This window comes from Mauremys mutica, chromosome 10, assembly GCF_020497125.1.
Source record: "Mauremys mutica isolate MM-2020 ecotype Southern chromosome 10, ASM2049712v1, whole genome shotgun sequence".
In the NCBI taxonomy this organism is placed as follows: Eukaryota; Metazoa; Chordata; order Testudines; family Geoemydidae; genus Mauremys; species Mauremys mutica.
The window spans coordinates 10388781-10415412 of record NC_059081.1 but is presented as its reverse complement, the minus strand read 5'-3'; the positions used below and the strand labels follow the sequence as shown (position 1 = coordinate 10415412).

Genomic DNA, 26632 nt, shown 5'->3' with positions numbered 1-26632 from the left:
TCTCGTATCTAAGGAACCATCTCAGATATGCAGTCTAAAAAACAAGCCCCCTCTTATCTCATGTTTTATGCAAGGATGTCCACCAAATTTATGCGACTTGTCGAAAAGTTCACAAAGAAAATGACTTTGCTTCCTGTGTATGTTTGGATGTTGGCGCTTTTATAAATCAGATGCACTTTGACCAATTTGTTGTTTAAGGAAAAAAAATATTCACTAGTAGAAAGGATTGGCTGGATTGTGCTCTTTGCATCCAGCCCACAGGAAGGGGTTGTGCTTAATAGCGACTGTTCTGAGGGAGCATCAGGAAGAATAGTGCCTTGGAGAGAGGTACATTCTTTCCTGGGCTACCCAGTTGCAATGGTTGGGAAGAGTCATTTGTGGCACCCATGTCTAGCCTTCAGCACCATCCCCCCCATTTCCCCATGTGTGCCCTGCAGCTCTAATGGCCGTGGCTCTGGTTACTTGCTGCCCACTTCTTGTCCCATTGCTCTGGAGGGACCTTGGCCCTAAGCTTCCTCAAGCGCCGGTGCTGTAACTGTGACAGGCCCTAAGTAGCGCTGCAACGCGTGGTGGAACAGGTACTCGCTCCTACTCCCTTGTGCAGCTGGGTAAGGGAGAGGCACTATGTCATTCGTAGCTTTTAATCTCCAGCTTGTGTGTGATTGTTCTTTGAGTGCTTGCTCATGTCCATTCCAGTGGAGGCCTGTGCTTGCCCTGAGCGTCGCCGCCAGAAAGTTTTCCCTCAGTGGTATCCGTTGGGTTCGCTCTGGTGCCCCTGGAGTGTCATCCTCACCGCACCAGTATAAAGGGCCCTGCCACCCCCTCGGTTCCTTCTTACCGCCCATGATGATGGCTGGAACTGCAGCTCATCCTTGCGTTTTCCTGCAAGTACTTTGCTTATTTACTGTACAGAGGTTCTGCTGTAATGCTTAAGTTTCAGTCAGTTAGTTAGTAAATTAGATTAGCAGCTAAGTGCCCTGTAAGCCACATGGCCACGCAGCAGCCTATTTATCGCTGCGCAGGCGCTCAGGGAACCCATCCAGGGACCTTAGCATGGCCCCCAACCTGCCACTCCAGGGCGGCCCCCCAGCCCCAACTATACCGCAGCCTGGACCGGCACCCCTGGCCAGAGCCGGCTTCGGCGGCTTGGTGCCCCAGCCCTGAGTGTCCTCCCACACTCCGAACCTCTCGGCCCCACCCCCACCACATGAATTCTGTTGTGTGCACCAATATGAAGGTGATGTATCACACCATCTCCATATTGGTGCACATAACAAAATTAATTCTGCACGTGGGTGGAAAAAATTAGAGTGAACACTGATTAGCAGACCCGGGTTAGCCCTTCCCCAGTACCATGGCATGGCTCAGTCCTCTTGACAGATAGTGACCCACATTCCAGCTGCCTCAAGTGTCTGGGGGATGCTCACATGCACGAGCGTTGCAGGATTTGCAAAGGCTTCAGGCCCAGAACTAAGAAAGACAGGGACACCAGACTCAAGTTCCTCCTGGTTGAGGCAGCACTTCGCCCGCCCTCGGAGCTGAGTCGCGCTGACCTGGCACAGAGTACTTCAGCTTCAGTAAGCAGCACCCCAGCGTCTCGAAGGGAAGTGCAGGCCCTTCTGCTTCTCCGGAGCCAAGGAAGGACTCTGCTTCTGCTTCCTGGGACTTCCCGCACCGACAGTCATCCCCGCTGCCAAAGAAGACAACTCCTGCACGGGACTCTTGGCACCGCTCTCCATTGCCGGTGCCGAGAAAGAAGCAGAGGAAAATTGACTGCAGGCGATCCCCAGCCCCAAGGTCGGTCAGACATAGAGATGCTGGCAGAGTGTGACCCATGCCAAGCCACTCAGAGACACCAGCAGTGCAGACGGTCCCAGGAAGGGCACTGTTGAGTCTGGCACCTTTGGACTCTCCACCAAGAGAGAGCCATAGAAGTTCAACTACCCTGGTGCTACCGTCCACGCTGGAGGTGTTTGACGCGCCAAGGGAGTTGTTCTCACTCCCAGTACTGCCATCCCCCACCATTTGAGAGCAGTGGCCACCACGGCACCGAGACCCCAGGTGCCCTCAAAAGGCAAGCTAGCCATGATGCCACAGCATAGTCTTCTCCCTCCCGGCACTGCTCTCCAACATCGGTCGGCATCGTTCCACTCTTGTCACCAAGAAGCGACTCCTCAGAGTCGGACTCAGAGGTGGAGTTGTATGCCTCCCACAGGAGCAGACACTGCTCCCATTGGCATTACCTGACGGTCGACATGAGCCAGGGCATTCTGCCGACGACCTGGCCACGGGTGCAGTGACAGATGCCACCACAGTGGCTGTTCTAGAACCCCTGGGCTTTTCCACCAGTCCAGGGTCCATAGTCCCGGAGGTCCTATTCCGTCGTATCGGAGTCGAGAGTCACCACCTCCCTTGGAACAGAGACACGGTCCCAGCACTGAGCCCAGCACTGATTTCCTCTCAGCTTTTTGTAGCCATTGCAGACTGAATGAAAGGCTGTCCAGTCTTGGCCCAAAGAATTTCATCGTGGATCACTTCCTGTATCCGCATATGCTATGACCTAGCAAAAGTCCCGGCCCCTCTGCTGACAGCTCATTCTACAAGGCTCAAGCATCAGTGGCGGTGTTCCTGGCTCAAGTTCCTATCCAGGATATCTGTAGAGCGGCAATGTTGCCATCAGTCCACACTTTTGTGTCCCACTACACCATCACCCAGCAAGTTAGAGACGATGCGGGTTTCGGCCGAGCGGTGTTACAGTCAGCATGCCAGTGAATGCCGAACCCTTCACCTGCACAACTGCTGGGGAGTCACCTACGAGGGAATGAACGTGAGCAAGCACTCGAAGAAGGAAAAAACGATTACTAACCTTCCGTAACTGTTGTTCTTCGAGATGTGTTGCTCACGTCCATTCCAAATTCCCCACCCCCACTGCCTGCCCCTCTGTCGGAGTTAGCTGGCAAGAAAGAACTGAGGGGGCAGTGAGGGAGCAGGGCCCTTTATACTGGTGCTATGAGGCCATTACTCCAGGGGGCACCAGAGCCAACCCAAGGGATACCACTGAGTTAAAGCTTTCTGGCAGCGGTGCTTGGGGTGAGCACACGCCTGCATTGGCATGGACATGAGCAACATTTCGAAGACAATCTGGAAGAACAACATTTATGGAACGTTAGTAACTGTTTCTTCTGTGTGAGATGGGTGCACAGCACTGTACAAGCCAAAGGGGTGCGGGTTTTCTGCACTGAGGATCTTATCAAAGGATCAAATCCTGAAGCCTGGACCCAGGTTTTTTCTCAGTGTTAACCCAAGGAACCTTCCACTGACTTTAAATTATTGGTTCATTTACATTATTATCTATTTGCTCCTTATGTACTTGTCTGGGGTAGTTTTCTGATTCCTAAAAGGACTCTGAAATATTACAAGGGAAAACACCACTTTGTTCAGAAAAACCAGGGCGAGCAATCACAGCTGTAATAATAAAGCTGATTTTAAAACCTTGCACAGTTTGAAAAGTTAGCTGGCTGTCTCTGAACCTTGTTAGCTTTTCTGTTTCCCTTTTGGTTCATTGTGCAGCCACATGCTGCCCCTTCAATCACACTGATATAATGCATGAGACTTCAGCTACTGAAGGTCTGTGGCTGGTTTTTCTGCCGTGTTAATGTTCCTTGCTATGCAACTAAGTGACAGGCATGGGGAACCTGTGGTGGGGCTCGGAGCCTAGCACTGAACAGTTAGGGGTCAGATTAGTTTGGAGGGGAAAATGTTGGCATTGTTACAGTATTTTTCTTGTGGTTTTATGTAGTAACCCAAACATGATATTCAATGCACTCTTTCATTTCAGGTTAATCCTACAGCTCCCTGCTTAAATGTCACTGACACTAATGCAAAATGATCAGAACCACTGCATTCACCTCTTGTGTTTGTCTTTCTTCCTTGCACACCCATTGGGAGCTTCAAAGGATGTTCAGGATTAAGGAATGATGGGTTAGTAGATATGGTACTGGACTTGGAATCAGGAGACCTAGGTTCAAGTCCTAACTCAGCTACAGACTTCCTGTGTGACCTTGGGCAAGGCACTTAATCTACTTTGTAAACCTGGGATAGTACTTTCCTACCTCACAGGGGTGATGTGAGGATTAAAATCCATCATGAGATTGCTCAGATGCTATCCTGAAGAGAGACACACAAATAGCTAGGTATATTATACTCTGACACCAAAACTCCATCTTTATTTAGACTTTCATAGATCTTTACGTCTGCAACTCTCAGAATGCTTCACAAAGGTGTGCAAGCATCATTATCCTTTCTATACACATAGGAAACAGAGGTGCAGAGGAGCAAAGAGGTTTGAGTAGGATGATGCAGCAAGTTTGTGGCAGAATTGGGAGTGTAGCCCATGTCCGTGGACTCCCAGTTCTTTACACCACAGCTGTTGCTTCTTGAAGGTGGTGCTCTTCAGTGTAATATTCTGCCCTTGGTAGCATCTGACTGTCAGTAAAGCCAGTGGGAGCTGCCTGTGTAACCCATGGGGGAGTGTGCATTACAAGTCCTTCTCTGTGCCTGATCTTCCAAAAACATGACTCTATTCTAGTCGCAGGAGGAGTGGCTTGGTTCTTTAGCTCAAGCTATAGCAGTTTGTGCTTTTAACTCTGGAGGTCTTCGGTTCAAGCTCTGGTGTGTTGGCCAAGATGGCAACTGGCATGAAATCGTGTTCACGGTGAGGTTTGGTCCTTATTTTCCATGGAGTTCTACTTATTAACGTTTCTGACAGTCCCTTCTTGACGCTCACTGTCATACTTCGCTTAGAATTTCTTGTCTTCGGTTGTGCAAAACACGGAGGCTGAGATTTTTCATAGCTGCACACGGGACTTGAACCCGTTTCCTTTAAAATTAGTGGGAATAGAGCATCCAAATAACCTGACAGACTTAGAGAATCCCACCCATAAATCATGTTTATTTTTGAACAGAAAGGAGAACAGCTTCATGCTTTAACTTGGGAGGGAATTCAAAATCTGACTTCTTAAGTAGTGTTAGGTAAACACATCACTGCTTCCAAACACACGCGTCAGTTAGTTTATAGACTCATACATCTTAGGGCAAAAGGACCGTTCAGTTTGTCTGGTCTGACCTCCTGCATCGCAGCGGCCATGAAAATCCCCTTGGCAATCCAGTAGCTGGTGGTTGAGTACAGCATGCCTTTTAGACAGCCCCTTCCTCTTCTCTTCCCCCCCCCACCCCCACCTTGAGTTAAAAGGCTTGAATTGACTTGTATATATTATGGTCTATTGAACTGTCAAGGGTGGCTGTGTAACATTGCCCTAAAGCAGAAGCGTCCAAGGATGGAGTGGGGGTGAGGGTGGAAAGAGACTGGGTGGGCTATCTGCAGGGATGGGAAGGCACATTGTCCTCCCCCACTGGCTGTATGCGCTAGTAGTATCATCTGAGCCGAATGGTATTTACACGCCCTTCCCTTTTCGAGGCGAATCCTCAGGAGCGTCATTGCTGGTGCGACTTCAGTAATGCCCACGTTGCCAAAGAGCCAGGCCAGAGCTGTGGGGAAAGCTCTGGGGCTCTGCAGCGTTTGAGTCCAGCCCCAGGTAGAACAGCTGGGGAGAACCATGTGGAGATTTCCTCTCTGAAAGACCCTCCTCTAGTTTTTCCCACATGCAGAATTAGGGAAGGGAAGGAAATTGAAAGGTGATGGTGGGAGTGTGTGTGACAGGTTTAAAATGTTACAAAAACGGGCCTGAGAGCCGCTTCTGCCTTGTGGAGACATGATAAATGAAGTTTCTTATGGAAAACAATTGTCTCAGTCCCCTCTGCCATCGGTGTGAATGCTCTTCTGTTGCTGCAGCTCCCTTGTTTTTCCCGGATTGGCTGCTGCTGCAATTATTAGAACTATGTATTTTTTTGCTGTAAGATCTGCAAGAGCTACACACTTTAGAGCCGGGGGGGGGGGTAGTCAATTATTTTTTGTCAAGGTCCAAGTTTCTTTGGGCAAGGTATAGTCAAAGTCCAGACTCCAGAGAAAATAATAATAATAAAAAAATGATAATAAGTAAATAAAAATATTTTGGAGTCATTTCAAAAGCATCTGGCTGTCGAGATTTGGCCCACGATTCACCTATTGACTACCCCTGCTTTAGAGTCTTTTCCACAGGGAGGATAATCAGATATCAGAGATGAGCAAGAAATTCAGAGGGCCAGGTTCTGATACCCTTTGCTCATGACAAGCGACACATTCTCTTTGGGAGGTCCACAGCCTAGTGCTTAGGGCACAGCTCCCTATGTGACCTTGGACAAGTCACTTAGCCTCTCAGGGCCTCACTGCCCCATCTGTAAAATAGGCATAATAGGTGTTCCTACCAAACAGGGTGTTGTGAGGATAAATACATTAAAGATTGTGAGGTACTTAGATAGTAAAGTGATGGAGGGCGGGCAGGTAGAGATCTAGAGAGATGGGTGCTCCCATTGACATAAGTGAGACTTCTCATGGAGTAAGGCGCTATTCGATGTGGGTAAGGATATCGGAATCTGTCCCAAAGTGAGTAACTGATTGGCTAAAAATTGCACTCACAACCAGTCTGTGGTAAAAGAACTTATACTTTTCCTTATTGTTGTGATCCTGCCTGTCTACTTGCTTATGTCTCCAACTTCCAAGCCTGTCATTTAGACTGTAAGCTCTTTGGGGCCGAGACTGTCATTTATTATGTTTGTATAGTACCTCGCACAAGGGGGTCCAAGCTTTCTGACACTACCGCAGTCCAGTTTCATACTATTAATAGCTTACTCTTGCCTCTTCACTGTCATCAAGCAGCTAAAGAGTTTCTCCAGTTCTGCAAACCTGTTGTGAGACTTTCATGGAATTATAAATGCAAACCGTGTAGGTTACTTTGGATTGGACACGTCGTATGTTTCTGCTTCTTGAATGAGTGAAGATAATTCTTAAGAATTAGATGTCTGGAGCGAATGTGCTTGTTTACAAATTTGCTTCCCACAACAAGAGAGAGGATGGTCCAGTGGTTAGTGATCTCACAGACCTGGTTTCAACCATGGATCTCCCTTGTGGCCATGGAGAAGTCACTTAGCCTCTCAGTGTCTCTATTCCCCATCTGTAAAATGGTGGTAATAACCCTGCCCTTCCTCATAGGGAGTCTGGGAGAATGAGTGCATTAAAGATTGGGAGGTGCTAAGATACTCCGGTAATGGGGGCCATACACATATCCAATTTTCAAACAAATGCTATGTTGCTGCTTCTGCAAAATTTCTAAAATTGTAGCTAGGATAAATGCAGAAAACAAATACAAAACTGGAGTGTTCACAAGCAAAGCAAATTCCGAAGCGGCATTGAAATGAACATTGTCAGAAACGTTTTTGTAGTCTTTGCCTTACTCTGTATTTAACTCTTAATTCAAAATATCAAGGTGATTTAAAATAATTATTTTTAAATAATAGTAATGCATTTTTTTTGTTATTTTTTTTTATAGTCTCTGCTCTGTTCTGCAGAGACCTGATCCTGTGTGTCCTCTCCCCACTTACCATTTTCTTTGGTGTTTCCTCAGGTTATTACAGGATATTTCCCTGAGTGTGACTTTGAATGTGACACACCAGTGATGCAGAGGCAGTAAGTATTTAAGACTATTTACAGCCATGGTAACTCCCTCCCCTATTCTTTGCTAGAGCCTGCCTTCTGTTTCTGAATTCCTTTATACAGAAAGCTTGGAAGAAAATGACTGATCATATGGTTCCAAAGTGGAAGGTGCAGGTTGAGACACTTTGCTTTCACAGCTTATTGTTCTCATGTTCAAGAATTCCAAAAATGGCCTTTTGTCACTTTGTGTTAGAATCGGAGCTCTCTAAAGGCTTTTCGCACCTAAAAGTAAAACATTTTCAGTCTTTCACCATTTATACTTTGGAGAATAAAGTTTCTGGCAATTAGCCTAAAATGTTCATTACATCCAAAAATAGCTTCCATGATAGGAAGTTGCCTTATCCTTCCACAAACTTTCTTCCTCTTGTATGGCAGAAAAACTATTTGTGGCATAAACCTGGTTAGATTTGCTGGGCTGGAGAGAGTTTAAAAAAGGAAATGTCGTGCTGTTATTTATTGGTTGGTCCCATTTCTAATTTTTATGGGTGAATTAAATAGTTAACTGTGAATTTCAGTAGATCTTTCCTAAGCGTTATGTTATACCTTCCACTCAGCTTGTTTGCTGGTCTATTCAATCTCCATTTAATTCAGTGGAAAACTCAGCACCCAAACCACTTATAAGGAAGACAAGACCATTTCCAGCCTTTATTTCAGTCATTATTGATGGCTTTGGGCAGAGATAACTCAATCCCTGGCCATTGAAAATTGTGATTATTTTTTTTTATATCAGTAGGCAAGGTTGTTTTTCTCAAGGAGATCAAATATGAAAGAGCTTGAGGAAAAGACGTGACAATAAGAAAATACTAAGAGAAAAATGATGTTTCATAGGTGTGATTAACTTTATAGGTGCCTCTGTATTATACATGCTGCCACCCACTCTCTAGTGGTCACAATGAAAATCTGATCAGCCACTTACACCAAAAAGTAGATAATGGATTTTGCAAAATTACAGGCCAAATCCTTCAGCCTTTCCTTGCATAGAACCTCAACTGCTTTCATTAGGAGAAAGATTGGAGCCCAGATTTGGAATGGACTAATAACTACTTGATCAGATCCTGTAGTCCTTGCTTTGGGAATTTGACTGCAATCAGAGTTTGCTTGAATGAGTAGTGAAGTATGGGACCTGTTGCAGAGTTGTCCATAGTTATTTGGTTACTTACAGAGAGATTCCTCGCGACAGTTATACTCTTAAATTGCCACAGGCCATATGTGGGACCCAAAATGAGGAGGACAAAAACAAAATTTATCCAAGAAATTTAAGGATTAATTTATTTAATATCAGAGGGGTGGCTGTGTTAGTCTGTATCCACAAAAACAATGAGCCACCAGACTCCTCGTTGCATTTATTTTGTGTAACTCAAGCAGTGTTCAAAGAAAACCAAAATGTCCGTCCCCCACAAAACCCCACTTTCTACAAGTAGATTACTGAGCCAACTATGTAAACACATATCTAGGGAGCTTTTTATATTGAGTCAGATATTTCAGGTCAGCAAAGAAAGGCTAAGAATACAACATTAGGGAATTATTAACATGCTGTGTGAGATACTCGTTTCCTGGACTCTGACACTTCCCCTTAGTGCTAGTCTGGGTTTATTGAGTAAACTAGTATGTAAGGAGTCCTAAAATGCTTATTCTTGACCTCCGTTGATGACCCTTTATTGTTGGGCTTGTTTTTACTACCATGGCTATATCGGCACTGCTGCAGCGATGTAGCGCATCTGGTGAAGAAGCGCTGTGTAGATGGGAGAGCGCACTCCACCTCAACAAGAGGCAGAAGCTATGGCAGCAGGAGAGTGTCTCCTGCTGACATAGTGCAGTGTAGACATGGCTTTAAGTCAAAGTAACTTATGTCTGGCGGGCGGGGAGGTGTTTTTTTCACACCCCTGATTGGCATAAGTTACATCGATTTTAGCAGTAGTTTAGACAAGCCTATTGTATTATGAAAATCTGGACTGCTATGAACATAGCCAATGAATTTTTGACAAATTGTAATACCCTGAAAATAAGGGTTTCTATAACAGAAATACCAGAAATATCAATCAAATACCTTGATTAGCATAAACTACAGTGTAAACCAGGGGTAGTCAACAGGCAAACTGCTGGCCAAATCTAGACCACCTGGCGCTTTTCAGTGGACTACAAAATCTTTTTATTTACTTATTATTATCATTATTATGTTTGTATTATTTTCTCTGGAGTCTGGACCTTGATTATACCTTGACCAAAAAATTTGGACCTTGACAAAAAATAATTGATTCCCCCGGTGTAAACCAAAGCTCTCAGTCTTCCTAAATTGTGAAACCTGTACGAGAAACTTCATTTGTGACCTCCCATCTTCAGTGATTGTCCTGAGTAGTCCCAAACATATTGCATCCACTTCTGCTCATAGCTTCTTCAGGTTTACACCAGATTAACTCCATCAAAGTCAGTGGTGTTATACCAAATTTACCCAGGCACACCTAAGAGCTGAATTTGGCCCATTGACTACAATTCTCCATTAATTTCATTCAAAGATGGCCTGTATTGAGCAGCCTTTTACTAACCGAGCAACCCAGAGAGCCTTCTCATGAGAGATGCTGAGCATCCAATATGTGTTGAGGGTGCTCCGCACTTCCTAGGTGCATCAGGTTGGAATTCAGTCAAACACTTAAATATGTGCTAGGTGCTCTGCTGAACTGGGAAGTCTTCACGGATGGGTTCTTAGTGGGATTAGTAAATAAAAGTGTCAAAGGATTTTGGTGAATTTTTTTTACAATGATTTGCTCCATTCTCCTTAAAAATAAGCATCATAGATTTTTATTTCTACTGGTGAACGATATTTTACACTAATGCTTTCAGCTGTGCCGTGTTAATTAATCGTGTGTAAATGTGTATAGCATATGCAAATGTAAGTACATATGTGACAAATTGACAGTATCCTAAAGAAACCGTATGGAATGAAGATACACTTTATTGAATTAAGATACATTTTCTGAATTAGGGTTAATATCTTTAGGGTATGAAAAATGCAGTTGTGTGTTTTGTGGCATTGTATATACCTTCTCTAGTAGGGTGGGGGAATATGCTAATGATCTTCCTGGTTATTGGCCATTGTAGCCATCCCCCCTGGGGACAAATGCACATAGCTGTTCAAACTGAATTCTCCAGAGAACAAGAGGCAAAGAAAAGACTTCTGGATAAATAACCTGGGTTTGGTGGACTCAGGGCCTTCTTCCCGATCCAGCACACGGACAGGACCCCAGTTTGCAGAGGGCCCCAATCCTTAGGATAGGTTTCAGAGCGGTAGCTGTGTTAGTCTCTGTCAGCAAAAAGAACAAGGGTACTTGTGACACCTTAGAGACCAACAAATTTATTTGAGCGTAAGCTTTCCTGGGCTAAAACCAACTTCATCGGTATTTTCCACTGCATGCATCTGATGAAGTGGGTTTTAGCCCACGAAAGCTTATGCTCAAATAAGGTGCCACAAGTAATCCTTAGGATAGGCTTGGAAGAACTGGGTCTGCCAGAATCCACGGTAGGGTGAACTCTGACAAGCTTATTAGGATGCATGTAGGTTCTTTTATTGTTTTCTCTGTAACACTTTTTACTTTAAGAATAATGTAGGCTTAGAACTGTGTGGTAACTTTTATATCTGTGGCAATCGCTCTATCAGTCTCTGAAGAGAAAGCAAGCAGGTCTGTTTAGGGCAGACTGCCTTTGGGAAATACACAGTGCAATCAGGGAGCTGTGCAGCCTGGCCAGATCCTGGTCAGAAGGGAGTGAGATGTGGGTCTCCACCCAAGAGAGGCAACAGTTGGGAAGCTGGAAGTCTGTGAGTGGGTGACCTTGGTGGACCACAGAGGGGAAATTCAGGTGCTGTTGTCCTGAATCGTGACAACACACTCATCTGTTTACTAATCCAAAACCTTAATGTCCATTGATTTAAACTGCTAACATGCTTAAAGTGTGGGTTTTTTTCTTTTTTTGCCAGTGTTTCCAGCCAGACCTGGAAAAAAAGGACATTGCAGCTTCTTTGATTCCACCTCTCAAGGGACACCGATTTTTGCTTCCCCTGTTTTCAGATTCAACAGGCTACAGAAACACTGGATGTCATTTAGCTATTAAAGATTTTGTTTTCACCGATCAATGCGGAATAGCATCATTAACACAGGCAAATTTCCATGCTTCATTGTACTCTGTCCATGGTACATTAGAGGCCCTTTCCCATTGGTAAAACTGGGCCTATTCTTCTGTAAGATGAGGGGCCCATTGGCAGTTCCTTGGCAAGTTAGACAGAGGAACTATTTAATGAAAGAGAGAGTAGCCTAATGAAGGGAAGAAATTGAACGTGACATGTGCAGGGAAAGATACCAAAAGATTGATCTATAAATCATCAAATTATTGCACTGAAATGTTTATAAAGTTTTCCTGAGCAGACTTTGCTTGAGAGAAGGGCCTGCAATTTTGGGGGAAATGGATTAACAAGCTTATTTTCACTGTGTGTTTTACAAAAATCAAGCTTTCCATTCCATTTCTCTTCTGTGTGGCAAGTGCTGTGCTTTCAGACTAATGGAACCTGGCTTGCAGTGCTTAGCTTTCTGTCTGCAAAATGCTGTATTGGCTTTTGGTGCAGGAATCAAACTTGTGCTCAAAAAGGCCTGGCTTTTACAAATAGGTTTTTAGTTTAATAAGATGAAACCAATTAACCAGAAAATTCACTGCCAATGGATTTTACAAGTACATAAAAATATATTGCTTTTTCTCAAAGCATTTCATCACCCTTTAAATTTTTTTCCCTTTTTTCCCTTTGCTGCTGCAGTGGTACAGCACAGTAATGGATGTATCCCCAGATCTGTCCCTTACACCTGCTCCGGAGGGCATTGGTCTCCTGCCCTGATTTTTTATATATATCAATATATTGCCTTTCTGTCTCACTTTGCTCCAGGTGTTCAGTGCAGCTTGCTCATGGCCTGGGGAAAAACGGGGACCACACCCTATAAAAAGATGCTTCTTAAAAGGTAACCTAGAGAGCCATGAGTGACTTGTTGGTGAAATTGACAAGAGAAGACCCCAGGGCTAATCAGCACTCTCAAAAACAGGTGTTCGTACAAGCAATGGCAAATTCTGAGCAGAGAAGATGTTGAGGAGCGGCAATAGGACCTGACTGTCTCCTCCTGCTGCTTCCGCAGGAGGGGAAACGTCTCCTAGAAACTCTTAGCGCTAAAGCAGGTGGGGAGGATGAGTGGTCTGGCGACAGAGTCAGGTGGTGTTGCCAGGTCTGTGGACCTGGCTCCTGAACATTCCCCTCTCCTCCATGAGTTGTGCTGCTTTTTAGTCTTCTCCACCACCTGTGCCTGCGTCTTACCCCACCACTGAGAAGGACAGAAGTAATTTAATACAGAGGGATTTGATTCCCACACCCAACTCCTCCACATACCCATGAACCTTAGCTGTCTGCTCTGTCTGTGAAGGAGCTGCTGTGGCCTACAGTGGGGGATACTCTGAAGCCACTGCTCTTCCCTTTCCATTTCTCTTGACCCAGGTCCACCCGTTCTTTTGAACTTGAGCTGGAGGAGAGACAAAGAACAACCGTCACTATGATGACTTGGGGGCAACCTAGGAAACTGCATTGACTTGGGCTGACTTGTTTCCATCTCCTCCCTGTCAAACTTAACCATCAAGGGCTCTGTTTGCTATCAGTCCACAGGCAGAATTCCTGCTGAGGTCAACGGGAGTTGTGATAGATTCTCCGTCACTGACAATTGTTAAATCAAAATTGGATATTTTTCTAAAAGATCTGCTCTAGGAATTATTTTGGGGAACTGTTATTGCCTGTTGTAGCAGGGACTCCCTCTTGTGGCCAGAGGTGTTTCTGCAGCTCCCTCCATCTGTCCCTTCTCTTTGGGGCCCCTTACGGAGTACAGTATAGTCCAGGGGTCGGCAGCCTTTCAGAAGTGGTGTGCTGAGTCTTCATTTATTCACTCTGATTTAAGGTTTTGCGTGCCGGTAATACATTTTAACGTTTTTAGTTCTCTTTCTATAAGTCTATAATATATAACTAAACTGTTGTTGTATGTAGAGTAAATAAGGTTTTTAAAATGTTTAAGTAGCTTCATTTAAAATTAAATTAAAATGCAGAGCCCCCAGACCGGTGGCCAGGGCCCGGGCAGTGTGAGTGCCACTGAAAATCAGCTCGCGTGCCACCTTTGGCACTGATAAGTTCTTGGCTGGAACCACCTCTTCTCTTCCCAGTTCAATTGGTTCCTGGGGCTGTGGTCACACCAACATCCCTGAGATGGGGTTTTTCCCCCCTCCCTTCCTTGCTTAGTTGAAAGGTCCAGTACACCCTGTAACGCTTGTGTAATACAAGAGGGAAGGGTTGATGATCACAGTGGTCCCTTCTGAACTTGGAATCTGTGAAATTTCTAAGAGGTTTTCTGGTCCTACTTGTAGGCTACAGTGCTCAGTAGGAAAGTGTGCAATTGGAGCTCATCTGCGAGAGCCAGCCTAGAGCAGATGTGCCTCTCTGTTTTAGGGAGCAGCCCGCGTGGTCTCTCTGTGGTTGGGTTCTTGTGTGTTATCGTTCTGAATCCTAAGAAATAGGGTAGGATTGCAGTGTTCCAGCAAGAGTGTTTTATGTTTTTATCTAACGTCTCTGTGCGTATGGCTTGAACATAGCACGAAATCACTGCCTAAGGTTTGATTCCACCGTAGGTGCTTCCCCCCAGGTACCTCCATTCTTTCTTGCTTGGAGTCTGTCGGACCCTAAGGCTGGCCCTGATAGTGAAGCAGCCCTGCTCATGTCACCTCATCTTTACCTCTGTATCTCCCCACCCTCGACCAAATAAATAAATAGATAAAAAAATTAGCAACACCAAAGTACTGCTCCATGGCATCAGAATCTGCCATGTGTTTCTAAAAGCTTTCCAGGAACCCTTGGCTACTTGGAGCAAGCTGCTGACTTGAAGGTAATAATTTTGTCTGGGTTTTGTCACAGAAATTCAATTAAGGAGGATTATAAACACAGTTGCAGGCCTGTTTCATTTACAGTTGCAAATGAAACCCGGGCCACACACTGATCGTTTATATAGGAAGGGGGAATGCCATGTCATTTTGTGCAGCTAAGATCGAAATTACCTGAATGTCCCTTTGTGTTGCTTCACTTGTTACAGAAATGGGGGTGGTGGGGAGAACCTGGGGGATAAATAAAGAGGTGGTGGAAGGGCGCGAGTGAGACTAGCAGGGGGAAAACCACCCCTACTGTTTTTCAGTAGGAGGCACACTTCTCATGTACACATAATAAACTCCCCGTGGAGGTTTATTCCTCCGTAGAAACATGCCCCGAAGGGGAAAGAGTGAGGAGTTATTTATTTTTGTTAACAAAGAGCAATGTTCTGTTTCCACAGCCCTGAGTTGGCTCCAAATCCTGCAGCCGCTGGGGCGAGATGTGCAGCTTGCCTTTGATTCTGATTTTTGGGCTGCGCCAGCCAACTTTTTTTTTTTTTTTAATTATTATTACTGTTATTCCTTTTTAGCTTTTCAAGTCTCTCTGCAAGCAGCTGAATTCCCCAGGTGGGAGTGTGGGGGAGAAGCAGAGAGGCTTTCCAGGTTGGAGCCAAACCATAGCTGCAGCAGAAACGGTGCGCATTCTCCCCCCGCCCCCCCCCCGCCCCAATATCAGTCAGTACCTTCTGAAATCCTGAATGGGGAGGATTTTGGTTATGCGGGGGGGAGGGAGGGGAAGAAGCAAAATCAAGTCCTAGGTCCCCGTGATGGAGCAATATTTGCATCTGTGAAAGAGTAACAGGCCTGAGCTTTCCTTTGCGACAGCGAACATGGGGACTGCATTTGGCAGCAGTCTAGAGAGCCTCACAATGGCCCCCAGTTTCGTCTTTTGTTTTTATATTGTCACATTACACTTAGGCAGGCAAATCTAGTGCTGATTTCAGTGGGGTTGTTGCCTGGATAAGGACATGTAGGAGCTGGTATGCCGTGAGCTATTAATAAGAATACGTAGCTCCTCTCTATGTCCCCATTTTACAGATGAGATAACAGAGGTGCCCAAGATGACTCAGCAGGTCGTAGCAGAGCCGGGAATAAGAAGCCTGGTCTGCTGACTTGCAGTCCAGTGCTCTCTGCATTAAGCCATGCTGCTTCCCATGTTAGTGAGCTCTCAGACGTTTGCTGTGGACCTACACCAGACCTCGCCTTTCATTGCAGCTCTTTTCCAGACGGTCTGTCTTACAGCTTTGCTTTCTTCTGGATCTTGGGATTTCAGCCAGGACTTTGATTGCCTTACTGTAGTTTCAAATATGTGCCCAAGAGGGTGACTGGATTCCCCCTCAGATAAGGGGAAATAAGCTCTATTGTTTTAGCTTTAGATCAGATACTGCCTCCAAACACCTCGGTGTAACATTCTGACAGTGCTGATGTTGGAAAGAGAAGCCGTTTGTTTATGAACTCTCAAAACCTTCAGCAAGATCCATCAAAGACAGTTCAGTGAAGTGTAAATGATACCTCCCTGTGCCAGCCCAGGCTTTGCCCCCTCCAAAGGGGAATCTGCCCTGAGGGATGGTAGGTGATGTTACTGCTACTTTCCACCTCAGGGTTTTCTGGTAGGGTTTGTGGCTGGGAACAACTTAGAGCTTATGGATGGGGCAAGATCCATAGGAGACTGCTCATGGGATGCATTGAATCAGGGTATCTCCAGGCAGCCAGTGTCTTCTGCCTTTTGGACACTGGCCCTTTGAACACACCTAGTGGGTAACAAGATCGTGGTGTCTCTTGCTATTAATGAGAGTGTGAACTGGAGGGATGGTCTGGGATTGGTCCTGGGTGGGGGTGTGTGTGTATGTGTGGGTAGGTGGTGGTTACTGAGAGGTAGCCCATAGTGGAATTGTATATGGTGTAAGATGGGGAGGGGCGTCTATAGGCTGAGGTAGGCCTCACTCTCTTCTTTGGCTTGTTCCCCACTGTTGGGGGGCATCCAGCAGGGTCTGCACTGTGAGATGCCAGCAAAGATTCTGCACTGAACCCAGCCCTTTGTAACTCTTTATGGTGGTGGCGGCACATACTCAGGCTATGGCTACATTAGCGCTTCAAAGCGCTGCCGCGGCAGCGCTTTGAAGCGCTAAGTGTAGTCAAAGCCCCAGCGCTGGGAGAAAGCTCTCCCAGCGCTGTCCGTACTCCAGCTCCCTGTGGGGAATAACAGACAGCGCTGGGAGCCGCGCTCCCAGCGCTGGGGCTTTGACTACACTGGCGCTTTGTAGCGCCGCAATTTGCAGCGCTGCAGAGGGTGTTTTTTCACACCCTGCTGCAGCGCTGCAAATTTGCAAGTGTAGCCATACCCTCAGTGATTTAATTGTACAGGCACATACCTGCTGGTAAAGAGAAGAATGTTCCCAGTGCAATATTCAAAACAAATAGGCCCCTCACTCAGTCCTAGAGGTGAACCCTCCTGCGCTAGGCTGAGGGGCAGTGCTGGGGAAAGCAGACATCCTTGGGGCCAAATTCATTCCTAATGCAACCCCATTGAAATGAAAGGCCTTCACTGGGGTGAATTTGGTCCCTGATGCCTTTGCTGTACCTTTTCTATGAGTTATTTGAGGAATCTAGGGTTATCAGTCCAGTGCCTTTCACCACCATTCAGTCCACCTAAAATATTACTTTGGAGTAGATCTCATGAATGTGTGGATGATAGGATAAAGGAACTCCGCTGAAGTCAATGGATTTACTCTTGTGGACAAACAGGTGATGAGAATCTGGGTCAGCATGTCTTATAATGGCTGCCAGATGATTTTATCACAGATTAAATTTTTAATTTTGTTTTAAGTTTGTTAATGCAAATAAAAACAGCAAGCTTTTGAGCATCTTTCAGTCTGAAGATAGTAGATCCCCAGCTGGTATAGACTAGGATAGCTCCAAAGACTTCTGTTTTGAGGATCTGGCCAATTGGCTTCTGTGGGGTTGCTACTGATTTGCATTAATGCAAGTGGTATCAGGACTCAGTGGTACTATACTGATAAGCATCAGTTGAGAATTTGTCCCACTAATATCCAAGAAATAAAACCTGAACTTCAGCAAAGTGCCTGAAAGATTCTGAACTGGAAAGCTGGTGGTGTTTCACATGGCTTGGTATGGTACTCTGCATTTTGCATAAAGTGCCCATATGTTAATGATGTCTGGCAGCATTGCTTTCTTAAATCCATAGCTGAGAAATAATCATCTCAAATCAGCTAGGATCAGAACTGAGATACTTTTACTAACCTAGTTTAAATTCACAGTTGAATCATTCCTTCGTGTGGCAGGCTAACGGGTTTAGAGCAAACAATGCACACAGGCAGTAGCCAGTTCAGCAGTTTTCCTGGAACTTGCCATACGCACATTTTTGGTTTTTTTTAAACAAGATTTGTTTACCCAGCAGAAAAAAAATGAGCAATTGAATCATGAAGCTAGATAAAGTGCTGCAAGTATTTGCTGTATGGGAGCCCTTTTCCGCCGAATAATGACTTTATCTCCTTACAATAGAAGAATTGAAAGAGATGTGGGAAAGCAGGAGTGAAACGCGCTCAAGATCCCATGATTCATTAACGAGGAAAAGGCCAGCCATTAATATGGGAATTAATAACCCTCCAAAGTTGCCTCACTTGAGCAGCTGCAGTAGGGAATGGCGATGCAGAATGCACAGACTAGACTCTAATGCCCTTTCACAGTGGCTACGATTAAACATATATTGTTTGCTTCAGCAGCATGTGTGCCACCTCTGTGGGGACAGTTTGTCTGAAAGGGAAGAAAACTCGGGACAAGAAAAGCATTTCACAACCTTTCACCAGTCTCTGTGTGCAGCATTTGTAGATACCAATGAGCCCATGGTTGGAATGGCCCTGCTTGAGGGGGAATCTGAGTTTGTTGCTAGAAATTGTTGTTGTAGGCACTGGAGCAAAAATGCTCGTTGATCAAAGGGAGGAAGGTTTGGAATTGTAAGCAAACAGATTTCAGAGTAGCAGCCGTGTTAGTCTGTATCCGCAAAAAAAACAGGAGTACTTGTGGCACCTTAAAGACTAACAAATTTATTTTAGCATGAGCTTTCGTGAGCTAAAGCTCACTTCTTTGGATGCATAGAATGGAACACACAGACAGGAGATATTTATACATACAGAGAACATGAAAAGGTGGAAGTATGCATACCAACAAAAAAAAAAAAAAAAGGAAAGAAATCTTTCCCCCTCTGTGATTTGATCTGTGCTTCCCCGGGAAAATCTCTGGAAGGAGGAGAGGGAGGGGGGAAGTGGGCTGCTTCCCTGTGTGTAGAGATTCAAGGAGTTTGAATCAAGCTATCTCTCTCCGGAGCAGGCTGGAGAGAGGGAAGAGAAGGGAGGGGGAAGGTTCCTCCTCTGTGCGTGGATCTGTGTTCCCAGGGAGTGTCTTTGAAGGGAGACGGGGGGGGGACAGAGGGGTGTCTCGATTCACCAAAATAATCGAGTGGTGGCAGCGAGAAGGTGCATCCGAAGAAGTGAGCTTTAGCTCACGAAAGCTCATGCTAAAATAAATTTGTTAGTCTTTAAGGTGCCACAAGTACTCCTGTTTTTTTTAAGCAAACAGAGAAGATCCATTATGCAGTTTGCAGATGATAAAAAGGCTGACAGCTGGAGTCTGCTTATCAAAGAAATAGGTTTATTAGGATAGTCTTTGCTGTCATTAAATAGGCTTCTTTTTATGTTTCATTTTATTTCATCTTCCTGAAGGTATCCGTTTTATTAAATCCACTTGTAATGCACCAGGAAAATTGCTAATTTAGATTATTTCTTCTGTTAACGCATAAAAGGAGCATGAAGTGTACAGTTCTCTCATCACCAATGGAGCAAGACCTCAGCGCAAACCAAATACTGCTTCTAAGCTTGGGTTTTCCTGGGAAATAAATTGCAAATCATCTTAAAACAAGTTTGTTCCTTGCAAGACGATACCTGTAGTGGAAGTGTGGCCACAGATCTGTCCCTTAGCATGAGCCTCATGCCTTCAGCCCTGCACAGAAAACTAGGTAGGATTTATTGTAACTAGTCACTAGAGAGAAAAAATATTAGAAGACAAAAATGTTGTTTTGTGTGATGAGACATCCCTGTGATGAATGGACCTTTCCTTTCATGAATCAGGGAAGCACCATGTTGTGATGTGATTTGCTTTTTGCTCACAGGGAGAGAGTAGCTGCTGCTTTCCTCTTTTGAAAAAGTTTGGAAGACAAGAAGTGAAACATTAATAATTGAAAATCCAAGAACAGCAATGGCATTTGCCTTAGGAGAAGACTTGCTTGACTTGCAGGTTCACCGGTACTTGTGGAAGCTCAGCGGAGGAGCCACAATGAGCTGATATAAATAAAAGGATGCTTAGTAACAAAAAGGATTTTACTTTGATTCTCAGGAGGATCCGAAAATACCTTCCAAACAACTGACAGATAAAAATTGCTTTCTCCACCACTCAGGGGTGACAGCAGCAATTCTCTGTAATTGCGTGGGGGAGGGGAATTTCAGTCAGTGACACTGAGTCAAATCCCTACTCTGGCAGAAAGTGCCCTGGGATGTTAAATGGCCACATGCAACCTCTAATTTGGAGGTTTCACCATAAAGACACTTGCACAATGAACTACATGGAACTCAACTCATCCATCTACTATGGCATGACATATAGCGGAGTTGACCCTGCTGGGATTTGAATGTGGCTATTTCAAACCTGGTACTTATGCTGCAAAGCCATCCCTTAGCGCTTTTTGAATGCTAGCTGTAACATGGCAGTGCTCATAAAATGCGCACAATATTAGGCCACCTGAGTTTAACTCTTAGCATATTTATGGGCCTCCGCTAGAAGTGGTTTTTTTGTGTGTGTGATCTCATTAATGGAACAGCAATAATAAATTGAAACGTTAACAAGGGATCATTTTCCCCAAGATCACAGGACATTAACAAACTTGACAAGACATTTTAAAAGAAAACAACTTTTTAGTATAATTGTTGTTACGTGTAGTCCCTAATTGTCTCCTTTCAAGTGTGTGTAATTAGCACAGATTTGAAGCTATAAATGTCATTTCTCCTGGAAGTTTTTAATCCCTTAGTTGCCTTACATTGGAGATGACCTCCATTATGCTCCATTGAGGGCATTCACTCTACTGAACGTAGTGATTCTAAGCATGATCAAACTCAGGTGTAAGCTGTGTGGGGTTGGGGTGGTATTCAAGGCAGTGCCTCTCATTTAAATAAGGTAATGAACTTAACTGGTCTAAGGTGAAGGAGATTCCTCTTGGTTAACGTTTCATGCCTTGTTTCTGAGTGCTTGGAGATAGTCATCAGAGACAAGGACATTTTGAATGTGGGCTGAGGTTAGAACCCAGAACAAAGAGCTGAAGAGAGGGTCTAACCTATAGGTGAGCTGACTCTCACTGTGTGACCTTGAGCAAGTTACTTAGCCTCACTCTTTTTTCCCCTCCCAAGTGAAATGGAGGGGGGTTACTTAACTCACAGTGATATTCTGAAGCTTCATCAATTTGCATTTGAAGTGTTTCAGTACCCTCTGATGGGAGGCACAAACAGAAGTGCTAAGGGCCAGATTCTCAGCTAGTGTCAATTGACGTAGCTGCAAAGGAGAATCATCTGGCTCAATGTGTGCGTTTTCAGTTCTCTGTCATGTTTCAGTCTCCTCATTGTGAAGCAGTTGGGGCTTTGTGAAGAGTGGTGCCGGAAGAAACTGCAATTTTCAGGTGGAAAAGGTGACTTGGTCATTAAATTTAAGCAGTTGCTACTGACTCTTTATTGTATAAGGGTTTAGGTGCCATGTCTGTATTACTGAAATAGTATTCCTCTTACAAGTATGGTGTCTGCATCTGAAACTCATCATTTGCCTTGCAGGTTGTGGTTATGGGAATAACTCATTGGCATGTGTAGGGGACAGGAGAGGATCGTTCACATACTCCTGTGTCACGTTCTGTAATGTTAGTCAGAGAGATCCAGGAAATTTCTAAATGTGTCCTTGGAAATTGAAGATAGCAAATTAGCATCTTGGCCATTTGGCATGGAACAGGTGGCTTTCTTGGAACACACTTTCTATTGCCGAGCTGTAGAAAGTTCATGTGCTTAATGATTTTTCATCTCTCTGAGCACATAGACTCCAAAGAAGCATTTGTGTGTAAGTCTTCAGAGCTGTAATGGAGGATTTTAAGATGATGGGCTCTCCTCCTGCCCTTTTATTAAACAGTATATTATAGAGGAACTAAAGCAGGCCAAGAGATATATGTTGGACTGGTTGTTTTCCTTAAGAGAACATGGGTTAGTATTTAAACAGATCTTATTGATTAATCATCCAGAAATCCTCTGGTTCTAGAATCTTGCATAGTCTTGTGAGTTTAAATGTGTGGAGTTAAGGTTTTTAAAAGAAGACATACAATTGAGAGATGTTTTTTTCCTTTCATAGATATCAGCCATTTAGAAATTTTTCTTATGCAGAGTCATCTTCTTTCTGCCATTGGGGAGAATTGCATAAAACTGAATCTACAGAGCTAAACAAGTGGCCTCTTTCCAATACTCATGGAAGTAAATGGAAAAATTCCCATTGATTTCAGCAGGAGTTGAATCTAGCCCAAAGAGAAGATTATCTATCTAATCTTGTTGCTAAAGGGCAATTAATAGTCAGAAAAGCTAGTTTAATTATATTGTGGCTTCAGCGTTTTGTTCTCTTAGAGCTTAATCCAAAGTTCATTGAAGTGAATTGGGGTCTTTCCATTGACTTCATTGAGCTTTGGATCAGGCCTTGAATGCTTTTTTCATAACATTTGCTGAGTATCTTAGGCAAAAGATTACTCTTCTAACTGCCAGCACCACAAACACTACCTGGCATTGGAAAATCAAGCTGTGGTTTTTTTTGCCTGTCTTAATTGTGTTGCCGGTAGGAAAGATTCCACAACCAGAAATTGACTTGACAGTTCTGTTGATATTAGAACCTAGTTTGCTTTCCCATGGCTGTACTGACTAGTCTTAACAGAAGTAAATGCTTGTTTTGGTTAATATAAGGTCAGCGGATATGACCCAGTACTGGTGGGGAGCTGATCTTTTTTCATGTAGCCAAATCTTAAAATACTTGTTATGGTTTTGTTACATCATCATTTTCTAAACCTCTTATTGTTTGGCAAATCCTCTTTTAGATTTGAAATATATTTTCTTTTTTCTTCTGTTATTTCCTTCTCAAATCCTGTATATCCAGATCTGCTTTGGGGGCGGAGGGGGAGGGGAGTGTCTTTTAATATCTTTTTATAGTAGCTAAACTTGTAGCCAAAAAAGAGACTGCATATGTAATGTTCCCATTCTTCTAGGCACTTAACAAGAAAAATGATTGTGTTTGTGGTGTGAATATTCAGCACAGAGCTTTGGTAACTGAGCGGCTCTCTTTTCAGGGCCATCCAACCACACACATTCCTAACCGATTACCTCATTCCCAGTGCTCTACACAAGTGTGAAACATACAGGATCTAACCAATTGCAAAACTTCACTTACCTTAGAGCTGATTTTCTGCAATGACCTTTTAAACCACCAATCTAATCCTCCATCTACCCCTGAAACTTTTTCATCTGTTAGCTAAGTGGAAGAGACATTTGAAGTGGAAATGGGGTTGAATCAGGGGGTTATTTGTAGGAATTTCCTCTCCAAGCTGCTAGGTCCTCTTTGGCTCTGAGCATTCAATAACTTCCCAGCCAGGGAATGTGTTTGTTCCTTCCTCCTTTTTTCCCCCCTCCCTCATTTTGCATAGTCTGACACAATTTATCTCGATCTTCAACTTTAAAAGCTTTGTGTGCTTTCTCCCTACTCACAATTGCACAAATAAATCACTGGAGAAAATTTGCATTTGTTGAGAATTTTAGGTGATATTAAGTTTTATGTGCAAATTATAATTTGTGTGTGGTGGTTTAATTAAAACTAATTCTCATGTGAAAAGAGAGGGTTTATCATCTTTTTCTTTTGAAGAAACTTTTTTCTTCACTCTTCTTTTACTTTTAAACCTCAAAGTGGATTTAAAGTAAGATGACAGCACTTAAAAAGCACCCTCTCCTCTTGCCACTGAAAATCTTTAAGTGGAGGCAGTACCATTTGCTCCAATTTGGGAAAAAAATCAACAGCATCACAAAGCTGAATAGTTAACTTGTTCCAGGAACTTCTAACCAGCAACAAATATTGTACTCCAGACTGTCACATTCCAAGCATAAATATGCTTTAGTGCCATCTAGCTAACTCCATGGGTAATTTGTCTTACCTCAGTACTGGTCAACGGCTACGGCTGGGCAAAAGAGTTTAGATATAATAAGAAGTTTTATTAAATGTTTGCGCCAAATTTCAGTACCCTGAGATGCTAGTTAGGTTGAAAAAAAATCGAGTGACTTCAGTCCCCATCCAAACTGTTTTTCATTTTCACTCTGCTGCTGCCTTTTCAGATTGGAGCAATGGCTTTAAATGCAAAGTACCACAGGATACACAAATACCACATAATACACCCACTTAATGCCAGTAGTGAATTTGGCTCTCAATAGTTCTTCCTTGACCAGTAGCAAGAAGTGCTGGAAATCTCATGAGAACTAGGCTACTTCTTACAAGTTTTCCAGTTGAGTTTTTCAGAATACAGATTGCTGGAAAGATCAGATAAGAATCCTTATTGTTCGGGGTTTCCCTGAGCCAAGGGCTGCAAGTAATAATAAATTGTTGTGCTCATTAATACTAAGAATTTTATGCAGCTCCCAAAAAGCACCGAAATTGTGAGTTTCAATCTTTTTTTTCAAGTTGGAGATTTTCACAACTCCCTTCCCTAGCATCTTCCATGCAAAGGTCTGTATGCCCATGAGTCTGATACTATATCTGCTTCCTCATGAAGACAAAGATAAACTAGTTCATGGTGTGTTGCTCTTTAGCATGAGAACAAGCAACAAGAATGCATTTAAGATGTTAATGAAAGCCAGATCTCGAAAACGGTGGAGATTGTTGACTGTCTCAGGAAGATTGTACATCTTTTTAATTACAGATGAGCCAGAACCAAAGCCCCGATTTGAATAGCTTCAAACTTTAGATTCAGACCTCAGGTTTGCAACTTGGACCCGTTTCCAATTTTAATTTGGCTCTTGTTTTATTTTTCGTTCTGGTTTGGATCCAGGTCTTGTAATGTCCTTCCTCTTGTGTGTATGAGTGACGATGCTCTCTTAATGGTTGGCCTCACAGGGGATATGAGACCTACTGCTATTAATCCTTATAGGAATTTTCATTTAGCTTCAGTGGTAGAGGTCTGTGCCTTTGGAGCTGACTGGGTAGGGTTCTAGACCTGTCTCCCAACTGTGTGTGGGATTTCTGATTTGCTACCATACCGTCTCCCATAAGCCAGACAATTCATCAAAGTTGTTATATTCTTACCTATCACATACACAAATTCCACCTTGGAAATCTTAGGGTTTAAACTCTTAATTTAAAAATACCCACAAAACCCTCAGGAAGAGAGAGTATTAATAATGAAATCACCCCTTTTTATATCATCGGGATATAAGGGAATAGGAATCCTCTCTCAAGGGAAAGAGGTTCTAGGGCAGGGGTCGGCAACCTTTCAGAAGTGCTGTGCCGAGTCTTCATTTATTCACTCTAATTTAAGATTTCGCGTGCCAGTCATACATTTAAACCTGTTTAGAAGGTCTCTTTCTATAAGTGTATAATATATAACTAAACTATTGTTGTATGTAAAGTAAATAAGGTTTTAAAAATGTTTAAGAAACTTCATTTAAAATGGTTGCCTACCCCTGTTCTAGGATGTGGGCTGAGCAGTCCTGCTGGAGGAACCCGAGGAACAGCCAAGCTTGGTAATTCAAGTTCAGCAGTTTCTCTTTGGAGTCTGTTTTTGAAGTTTTTTTGTTGCAAAATTGCCACCTTCAAGTCTGTCACTGAGTGGTTAGAGAGGTTGAAGCAGGTTGGGAGGCTGTCTATAAGCGAGAAGCAAATACTCACCAGCAACCGCACACCATACAACATAAACACTAACCCAGGAACCTATCCTTGCAATAAAGCCCGATGCCAGCTCTGTCCACATATCCATTCAAGTGACACCATCACAGGACCTAATCACATCAGACACACCATCAGGGGCTCGTACACCTGCACATCTACCAACGTGATATATGCCATCATGTGCCAGCAATGCCCCTCTGCCATGTACATTGGCCAAACCGGACAGTCTCTACGCAAAAGAATAAATGGACACAAATCTGACATCAGGAATCATAACATTCAAAAACCAGTGGGAGAACACTTCAACCTCTCTAACCACTCAGTGACAGACTTGAAGGTGGCAATTTTGCAACAAAAAAACTTCAAAAACAGACTCCAAAGAGAAACTGCTGAACTTGAATTAATATGCAAACTAGATACTATTAACTGTGGTCTAAACAAAGACTGGGAATGGTTGGGTCATTACACCAATTGAATCTATTTCCCTATGTTAAGTTCTCCTCACACCTTCTATGGGCCATCTTAATTATCACTTCAAAAAGTTTTTTTTCCTCCTGCTAACGATAGCTCATCTCAATTGATTAGACTCTGCCTGTTGGTATGCATACTTCCACCTTTTCATGTTCTCTGTATGTATAAATATCTCCTGTCTGTGTGTTCCATTCTATGCATCCGAAGAAGTGAGCTTTAGCTCACGAAAGCTCATGCTAAAATAAATTTGTTAGTCTTTAAGGTGCCACAAGTACTCCTGTTTTTTTTTGTGGATACAGACTAACACGGCTGCTACTGTGAAACCAAGCTTGGAGAGGAGCATTTGAGCATATCTTTAATTTAAACTGAGCCCTATAGTGTGACACACACACACACACACACACACACACACACACACACACACACACACACACACACACACACACACACGCGCGAATTTGTGACTCAAATAATGATTACAGGTTATTAAACTAGGCTTTAAAGACTTTTAATAAATGAAAGGCT

At 43.8% G+C, this 26632-nt stretch overlaps 1 protein-coding gene across 4 annotated transcripts in view; it reads left to right on the top strand.

Annotated features, from left to right (window-relative positions):
• SEMA5B (semaphorin 5B) overlaps positions 1-26632 on the top strand; it is a 343951-nt gene that overhangs the window by 100679 nt on the left and 216640 nt on the right. For 2 of the 4 annotated variants that reach the window (XM_045032975.1, XM_045032976.1), the window contains exon 2: positions 7560-7621. The gene's annotated coding sequence lies outside the window, so the exon portion shown is untranslated. Of the gene's footprint in view, positions 1-7559; positions 7622-12586; positions 12646-20906; positions 21039-26632 lie in introns of those variants that run through there. The other 2 variants (XM_045032982.1, XM_045032979.1) reach the window with 2 other exon arrangements.